The 8,865-nt window shown below is 39.8% G+C and overlaps 1 long non-coding RNA gene across 1 annotated transcript; it reads left to right on the top strand.

The window, feature by feature from the left end:
- The first annotated feature begins 403 nt into the window (after positions 1-403).
- LOC123334387 lies at positions 404-3,860 on the top strand. Its single transcript, XR_006552133.1, has 2 exons — positions 404-514; positions 3,789-3,860. It is a non-coding gene; the product is annotated as an uncharacterized LOC123334387 (long non-coding RNA).
- Positions 3,861-8,865: the final 5,005 nt, after the last annotated feature.

Below are 8,865 nucleotides of genomic sequence, written 5' to 3'. Positions count from 1 at the left end.
TTGCCTTCCAAGAGGTTCCCCCTCCCCCCCAAAAATAAAATAATATTCACAAATTTCAAAGATTAGGCTGTGGATATCTTTTGGAGAGCCATTTTTCAGTCTACGACACTCATTCTTTATTGCTTTTTCTTTTAAGAGTGTTTTACTTTGGAATACTTTTAGATTTAGGACATGATTCAGAAGTAGTACAGAATGTTTCCATATACTCTTCTCCAAGTTTCCCTAAGATGACTTTTTTACATGTTTTTTCTCTCAGCAATTTTATTTCAATTGCTAATAAGGTTGGATATAATGTTTATTTCTAGAACAAAATATGTTGAAAAAAGCCTATGTTATATTTTTTGTTGTTGTTATTTAAAATAAGATCTCCATTATCTATATACTACTTTTCTAAAGCAAGGAGGGAGAAGAGGACTGTGATTGTGGATAACAAATGAACTGACTGATAACAAGCATGGATTCACATGTTTCCAGTTGAAACAACACCTGGAAAGAATCAAGACTGACAATATGGGTAAGAGTTCTAGTAATTTTTGATAATTCTCCAAATTTACTTTTTACCTTGCCAATATACTTCCATAGACTAGATTTTCTTTCATGTACCCTTAAGAACAGCTTGGGTTACAACAGAAATTAACATGATATTGTAGGTACTTCAATAATGATTTAGAAAAAAGAACAGCTTGGGATACTTTAAGATTTTTATCAGAAGAAAAGATTAAAAGCAATGAATTCATTTTGTGAGTCAGTGTACACTGAGAAATGTGACAGCTTGGGTATCCCATTTACTAAACCCATGATGTGCCATAGAATTACACATCAAACATACTGAATTGGTTACATATTGTTTATTGAAAATTATCCAATGTGATTTGATCCAAACTCTAAACAATGTCAGTACATCTATGGGTTCAGATAAGTAAGCCTAAAGTCCATTAAATTTCAGGCATTTGGTGGTGTGGGCAAATGATCAATAGGTCTGACATTCATTTTCATTTGATATCTGAGGTCAAAACTCATCACCATAAAGATCTGGCTTCCCTGGTGGCTCAGTGGTGAAGAATCCACTTGTCAATGCAGGAAAGGCATTCGATCTCTGGGTCTGGAAGATCCCCTGGACTAGGAAAAGGCAACCTACTACAGTATTTTTGCCTGGAAAATCCCATGGACAGAGGAAACTGGTGGACCACTGTCCGTGGGATTGCAGAGAGTCTGACAAGACTTAGCAACTAAGCAACAACAACAACATAGAGATCTGTGGACTGATTTGATAGAATCAGGTAACAGAAAGTAGCATGCTACCTGAAGACTGAAATTTGGGGGTGATAAAATACTTTCAGCTTCTTTAAAACCATGGAGAATCATGCCAGTGCTCTTAGTGTAGGTAGCAGAACAAGCATATTTCCCACTGGGCTATTGGTTTAATGGTTTTATATATGATGTAAGTAGTAGTGTTAGTCACTCATGTTCAGCTCTTTGCAATCCCAGGGACTATGACCTGCCAGGCTCCTCTGTCCATAGGATTTTCCAGGCAAGAATACTGGAGTGGGTTGCTATTTCCTCCTCCAGGGGATCTTCCTGACTCACGGATCAAACCCACATCTCTTACTTCTTCTACATTGGCAGGCAGGTTCTTTACCACTAGGCCATGATGTACAAGAGACAAATGAAAAGCAAACGTTTTATTCAAGTTTGAAATCTCAGAGCTCCTCGGGTCACCACCATCTTCAAATATTGTTTTCTCAATGACTTTGGGCCAATTACTTAGTCTCTATACCTCAGCTTCTCAATTGGTGAAAAGGAAACTGTTACAGTGTGATTAATTTATCTCCTAAGGGGGTTGTTTATATTAATTAACTGCTATTAAGAGCTTGGAAGATGAAAAGTGCTAACTGCTTATGTCATGATTAGCCATGGAATAATGGAATATGATAACTACTTCACGAGATAAATGACTAAACCTGATATGCACAAAGTGTGAAATCTGTGGGAGGAGTAAAGACCTAGGGCAACAAGACAGCTGAGAAATCAATCTCATCAAAAACTATATTAGTTACACTTGAGTCCTGGCTTAACGGTTTCAACTGCCTTCTGAAATGTATGTTTGAAATGTCACAGCACCAGCACCACATTTTGCTTTGTCACTACCCATAGTGACATTTTTTTTCCTGGACATATTTTCCCCATAAACCCAGCTAATCTACCTTGACAAATATTCTAAAGAGTTATCAATTATTTTCAGTTACCCTTTGCATGTGCATTTACATACGCCTACAGACAACACACAAACTGCTGTGGCTGACAGGGCAGAACATTCTGCTTTTTATTTGTATTATATGAAGCAAACCAAACACATTAGTGGAATATGAATGGCCACTGCTTTGAGCCAGTGAATATTTAAGGATATTAACTTACTTCCTCTAATAGTCTTTAAGACATTTAAAAAAAATAAACATATAGAAAAGAATAAAGTATCAGACTTTAAGTTTGAGCTCTTCTTGAAGGCTGTTTTATAGTTGAGGGTATCATTGCTTATCTAGCTATGAGGTCATATTTTTGCAGGGTTCATTAGAATTTACCTTTAATTCTATAGCAAACTATAACTGCAAAGCCAGCATGTCTTGGTCAGCATTGATTGCACTGGCATATTTATTTCACATGTTAAAACTAAAGTGACAAGGTCTCTCCAAAGTTTTTTGAATTAGAATTCTTGGTAAAGCTTTAATGTGATATTTCATTCATGATACCATTCTGGGAACCTCTGCTAGCATTCTAATGATTCACAGATAATGTGCAGTCCCATTTTGTTTTGAGACAATTCACAAACTTAAACTTTTTTTTTTCAGTTTTTATTTCTATGTTTTTTATGTATGTGCATTTTTATTTTTAAAAAAAGGTTTAGGGCAGACGCCTTTAAGAAGAAAAATACATACTTTATATTGCACTTTGGTCCTTAACACTTTTATTTGGAGTGGAATATGAGAAAGAACAAATTTAAATTAATTCTCATTTCAAGAACAACCACAGAATACTTAATATTCAAGCTTAAGAGGTGTTAAGTAGTGAAAAGAATGCCAAATTTAGAGGTAGAAAACCTGATTTTACATCCTCTTAAACTTTCATGGCAGTGAAACTCTGACAAATCATTCAGCCTCAGTATTTCCATTTATAAACTGAGAATAATAATATCTTCCTTATAGATTTACTCTAAGGATTAAATGACCAGTGTTTATGACAGAGTCTCTGTTATCTGGTAGCCACTACACACCTAATTTTTATAGCAAACAATTTTATAGTTTGCTATAAAATTAAAGGTAAATTCTAATGAACTGTGCAGAAATATGACCTTTATTTATCTTCTTTGGTCAGTAGAATCCACTAGAGATCCCTGCCAAAGTGCCGTTAGAGATTTTCTAAAAGCTCAGGTTTGCATCACTTCTATGTTTCTGAGAATAGTTCATTCTTGAATAATTTCCACAACTATAACATGCCTATAGTTTTTTTGTGCTGTGAATCATAACATTCATATTAAAAGTGAATTTGTTTTTAAAGAATTTAATCTTAAGGGGGAAAAAAAGGTCATTGCAAATGTTCCTCCAGTTGAGAAAGATTTCAGTGATACAAAATCTGATTGGGTATTTTATTACTGCTTTTTTAAAAATGGTAAGTTAAAAAAAAAGATAAGGTTGCAGAATGGTGAGCTGGGGGTATGACTGTAAGCTTTGGGTTTGTTTCATGACTTAAACTTTTACATTTAATTTGTGTGTCTCTGAATCCACCATTTTCAGGCTCCAGCTACTATTTCAAGGAAGAAAACACCAGTCCTTTAGAACAAATGACAAGGAAATCCTCATCTAACCTTCAAAAGAGAGAGAAAGGAATGGGGAAGTGCATAAACCTAACAGAGGAATAAATCTTTCTGGAATACAAGCTCAAATAAATATTTGAACAGGAATGGTATCCTCATGTGTGTGGTGAAAAGTCAGTCTGTTTCAGGCAGCACATTTTGGCAGCCTGACTTGTTGACTTTATCACCTTGGGATCACTGGGCTTTCAGCCGCCTTCCAGCGGGCATCACCCCACACATGCACATACTCATACCCCAGTGGGGAGGCAGCAGGCCAAGGCCTGTGAATGTCGCTCAGGAGCATCCCGGAGCCCAGCCCTCCCTTGCCCAGACACATTCTTGGACCTCCCTCTTCAACTTTCCAACCTGGTTTTGAATCACTCTCCATCAAATGCCATTTTAGATGCCTCTATTATTAATATTGGCTTTTGGTAGCTCAGATGTTAAAGAATCCTCCTGCAATACAGAAGACCCAGATTTGATCCGGGTTGGGAAGATGCCCTGGAGGAGGAAATGGCAACCCACTCCAGTATTCTTTCCTGGAGAATCCCATGGACAGAGGAGCCTGGCGGGCTACAGTCCACGGGGTCGCAAGAGTCAGACATGACAGAACAACTAACACACAAACATTATTAATACATCCCTGGAAGTCAGAATTCTCTTCAGAACACATAGAATTGACAATATTTTCTTCACCAGATTGAATTCTGCTTTCCTTATTTTAGTTTTATGCTAAAACTCCACACATTTGGATTGAGAGAAAAGGAAAGAGGCCAATTCAAGTTTTTAAGAGTTTGGATTGCAGGCTATATGGAAAAGAAGAGTGGACTGACTGCCTGGTAAGTACCGATCTTTAGCAAGTTCCATTCATATTCTTCATGGGGCAGGTTAAAATGCCATTTTGGAGATACTTTAACAATCACAAGAGCCTCTTGATGAAAGTGAAAGGGGAGAGTGAAAAAGTTGGCTTAAAGCTCAACATTCAGAAAACTAAGATCATGGCTTCTGGTCCCATCACTTCATGGCAAATAGATGGGAAAATAGTGGAAACAGTGACAGACTTTATTTTTTTGGGCTCCAAAATCACTGCAGATGGTGACTGCAGCCATGAAATTAAAAGACACTTGCTACTTGGAAGGAAAGTTATGACCAACCTAGACAGCATATTAAAAAGCAGAGATATTACTTTGCCAACAAAGTGTGGCTCAGACAGTAAAGTGTCTGCCTGCAATGCGGGAGACATGGGTTCAACCCCTGGGTCGGGAAGATCCCCTGGAGAAGGAAATGGCAACCCATTCCAGTACTCTGGCCTGGAAAATCCCATGGACAGAGGAGCCTGGTAAGCTACAGTCCATGGGGTCGCAGAGTCGGACACGACTGAGTAACTTCACTTTCACTTTCAACAAAGGTCCATCTAGTCAAAGCTATGGTTTTTCCAGGAGTCATGTATGGATGTGAGAGTTGGACTATAAAGAAAGCTGAGCACTTAAAAATTGCTGATTTTGAACTGTGGTGTTGGAGAAAACTCTGAGAGTCCCTTGGACTGCAAGGAGATCCAAGGACTGCAAGAAGTCCATCCTAAAGGAAATCAGCCCTGATTATTCATTGGAAGGAATGATGTTGAAGCTGAAACTCCAATACCTTGGCTACCTGATACGAAGAACTGACTCATTTGAAAAGACCCTGATGCTGGGAAAGATTGAAGGCAGGAGGAGAAAGGGACGACAGAGGATGAGATGGTTGGATGGCATCATCAACTCAATGGACGTGAGTCTGAGTGAACTCCAAGAGTTGGTGATGGACAGGGAGGCCTGGAGTGCTGCAGTCCATGGGGTCACAAAGGGTCGGGCATGACTGAATGACTGAACTGAACTAACAGTCACAAAGGTGGACAGTGCCCAGGTTGCCCTCTGATTGGTTGGTGAGTTCAAGTAGGAAGGAGGTGGTTTCGGGAGATGATTTCTGAAGGCAGAAGATTCTGCTTGGTACCCAGGATAAGAGTCCCACCACCAATGGCCCCACTACCATGATCTGATATGACAAATGCCCAGAAGTTACCTTAAAAAATGTCATTATACTCTCATATGAAATAAAAATGCCAGAAACAAATTACCATCTAAATGGGAACCATCTGTTGTTTATAGGTATTTTTAGATATTTGCAATGTTTTCAGAAAATAGTTTTGGCTGCTTTTTGAAAGTCACTCTACAATGAAAATGTTTATGTTGTATGTTTCACTTTAGCTCACTTTCCTCAGCCTTTTAACTTTTAATAATTCTAATTATTATTATTTTTTAAATAAGAGTAACAAATCACTGTGTACTATTCACACTTTGATCTACGTGCCTTCCTGAACTGAATCACTATACTCAACATATACTTTATTCTTCCAGGTTAACTTTGTGAGAGTTTATTTTCAATGGTCAAGAGTTTTAAAAGTAGTGAGTACAATGTTTATACTAATAACCAGTACTCAGGTAATTAGTCAGAGTAAAGGTTGGATAAATAAGCAATTTTAATATGAGAAGAATAGTTCTATTCTTGCAAGGCAGTCACCCAAATTTGCAAAACTAGGATCTAATGAATCTGTCCTTGACTTCATGGATGAATTGTGAGCTTTTCATTAGGTTGATGGGATTATATGAGATAACATCTGTAAGGGCTGAACTAGAGTCTGGCACACAGGAAGCACAAGAGGCTTCCCAGGTGGCTCAGTGGTAAAGAATCCCTGCCAAGTAGGAGATGTGGGTTCAATCCCTGGGTGGGAAGATCCTCTGGTGGAAGAAATGGCAACCCATTCCAGTATTCTTGCCTGGGAAATACCATGGACAGAGAAACCTGGTGGGCTACAGTCACACAAAGAGTCACACAAATGGGGTCACAAAGAGTCGGACACAACAACAACAAATAAAAACAGTTATGACAGTGTTAAAACAATCCTCTGGGTTTCATTCTGATCAAAAGGAGGGAGAAGTTGAAGACGGTGTCAACCACTGCCCCCGTAGCTTTTTTGCTGTGTTCCAGTGCATGATGCATATTACTCTGGAACTGCTTGGATCTCTATAGCAAGTTCTCCCTCCTTACTACTCACATTTACTGTGGAGGGATGGTCCAACGCAGTACTTCTCAGAGGCCATTGACTTGCCTTGTTTACCAACCATATGCCAGTAAGAATAGTGTAAGCTTAAAGTCTTCCCTGGTGGCTCAGTGGTAAAGAATCTGCCTGGCAGTGCGGGAGACACGGGAGACTCAGGTTTGACCCCTGGGTAGGTAAGATCCCTTGGAGGAGGGAACGGCAACCCATTCTAGTATTCTTCCCTGGAGAATCCCATGGACAGAGGAGCTTGGTGGGCTGCCGTCCATGGGGTTGCAAATGGCTGAGCAACTGAGCATGCACGCACTGACAGAAGGGTGAATTCTGGGGGTATGTCATCATTTTGGCCCCCCCAAAATCCAGAGCAGTCTTGCTGATGGCTTCCTTCCATCCAGGCTTACGGTTTCCCAGGATATTGTCATACTTCACAACTCACCTCACTGCCCTGACTCTCTTTTTAAGAACCTCAGCTTCCAGTGGTTGCCCTAGACTGGCAGATGGGCTAAACTCTGAAATGATGTTTTACAAGAAGGCAGTTCTTGCTGTGGCTGGATTTATATTACAGAAGCTTCACTGGGGAGGCACGTTGTTCAAACTTGTGTGTTGGAAGGAATAGGGAGAGGAGGCAGTAATATGGCTGCCCAGCCTGAAGCTGGCCCATATCCTAGACTGTCAATAACTTTTCCAAAAGTGAGCTCCAATAGCCAACAACCTCAAGCTGACCCTGAGGACTTAGCAGCAATGTCAGGTCCCATTAGGGTCTGAAACATCTCCAGAGGCATTTGGTCTGCAAACTCAGTGAGCAGCCATCTACCTCACATTTGTGGCCATTCTGATTTTAGCAAACAGCAAACTGTGAAATTCCAGGACCCCTATGTCAAGGTCTTAGGAAGCCAGATGCCCCCAACACTCTCTTTTCAGAGAATAGCAGCAAGAGAACCAACTGTCATCTGTATGTTTGGTTTTCTGTCTTCATGGGTTGCTATAGGGCAGGCGTAGGTGAGTGTGTGTGGAATGGGGTTGCAAATGGGGAGTGGGGTTGGGAGAACAGAGATTAGACATGGAGAAAATGAGCTTAAATGGAGAGCATGGATTTCATGACTATAAACCAAGACCAGTGACCTAGGGGAGACTGATATTGCAGCCTTCCAGAGGAGTATTCAGCATCCTGGCTGCAGCCTCAGGCTGAGGCTGAGAGCATGTTGGTAGGTGTGACTTTTGCACCCCTTTTCCTGAACCTTCCTTCCTTCCCGCCTCACTTCCTCCAGTTCCTCCATTCTATTTCTTTTGTGACTTTAAAAAGACAAAAGATATGGACCAGGCTGTTAATACTGGCTAGTCTAGGAGGGAGTGGGCAGGATATTATTCACTTTAAAATCTCTGTATATTTTTGGATTATATTGCTTGTTGCTATAAGCATTTACTCCTTTTGAAATGAAAAATAAAAAGTTGATAAACACATTTTCTTTCCCCTACTGCTCCCCTCCGCCAAGTCTTCTGGCTCCTTCCATTCCAGCCCAGTAAAAATTTCTATTTCCCAAATACTTGCCTCCTCAGCAAGATAATGATCAAACTAGTTGGTTAAAGTAATTCCACTAATGCATGTGTGAGAAGTGTTGTTGGGTGATGTTGACATTGATGATTACCCAAAAAGTGGCTGCAGGGCATTTGAAGAACAGTTGGCCTGGGTGGTAATCCTGCTATCACTGTTAGCTTCATTCAGGACTTTGAGCATGTCATTTCAAATGCCTATATCTTGGCCCCAATTCTTTATCTTATATGCAAACTAAGAAAACAATACTACCACTCTTGCTAACCTCATAAGACTCTGAAAGTTTTTGAAACTTTCAAAATCTACTTAGAATGCAATTGCTCACTACATTTTCTCCTAGATCTGATGGCAATGATGTGCAGGAAAATGGTG

Source organism: Bubalus bubalis, chromosome 1 (assembly GCF_019923935.1).
Source record: "Bubalus bubalis isolate 160015118507 breed Murrah chromosome 1, NDDB_SH_1, whole genome shotgun sequence".
NCBI classification, from domain to species: Eukaryota; Metazoa; Chordata; class Mammalia; order Artiodactyla; family Bovidae; genus Bubalus; species Bubalus bubalis.
The sequence above is the reverse complement of the archived record's forward strand: the minus strand, read 5'-3'. Positions and strand labels throughout refer to the sequence as shown.